The following is a 1,100-nucleotide window of genomic DNA, read 5'->3' on the forward strand; positions in this document are numbered from 1 at the left end:
ATGAAGTACATAAATATCTTCTGACAGTTTTATATTCAACTTCCATGGTTCAGAAAAAGAACCTAAATTCATAATCAAGATAACGTAGGAACTGAATTAAAGATCTTGATATAAGTAAGAGAAAATGTATAATTAGCATGACATACAAAGTATCAACAGCAACATATTATGGTTTTAATTAAGTATTTCAATCTGAGAGCTGTTTTTCAAAAGATATCTATCAATAACAAAACTTTAAAAATGTCACAATTTAAATTTATGTTCATAATATTCTACATGCACACAATATATATCACCAAGAAATAAATCATCAAATTTTTGTTTTTAGTAAACAATGCTTAGATCCAGGTATCAAAATTGACTGTTTTACTTAGCATTACATAGATAAAACATCAATCTGAAAACATTGTGTTTTACCTTAACCACCTTAGTAGTAAGGACAAGGTCAGAGTGTAAGAAAAAATATTATGACCATCTTTTTCCAGAAATTACACTAAAGAAATTTGAAAGACATATTAACTAACCACGATAAATAGATTTTATTTGGTCCTTTTTCAAATAAACAAACTGGAAAAAAATGAGAAATGTGAACACTAATTGGATATTTGACAGTACCAGCAAAATAATGTTATTTTCAACGTGTGGTAGTAGAATTATGGGTTTCTGTAATAGTCATTACCTTTTAGAGATTCAAATGAAGTATTTGTAGAAGAAAGAATATAATGTCAGGGATTTAACATAATGGGGGCAGGAAGGAGGTGAGTAGTTGACAGACAGAGGAAACCATCAGTCACCTACTGACACTTGAAGCTGGGCAGTGACTACATTGGGTTCATTATACAATTATCTCCCTTTGTATATGTCTGAGATTTTCCATAATAAAATTTCCTTTTTAAAGATGTTCTAACTGCTATCATAAAAAACTCCCTCTAATATCATGAAAACAAAGAGAATAAAGATATTTGATGCTAAATATGTGAAAATATGTACCCCTTCATAGAGCTCTTGTGTACTTAATTCATTTTGTGCGAAATAAAACATCACGTATGGATTAACACCTCCTCATTAAAAAATGTTGTATTGAAAAAAATAAAATCATG

Source organism: Galeopterus variegatus, unplaced genomic scaffold (assembly GCF_000696425.1).
Source record: "Galeopterus variegatus unplaced genomic scaffold, G_variegatus-3.0.2 Scaffold3236, whole genome shotgun sequence".
Taxonomy (NCBI): Eukaryota; Metazoa; Chordata; class Mammalia; order Dermoptera; family Cynocephalidae; genus Galeopterus; species Galeopterus variegatus.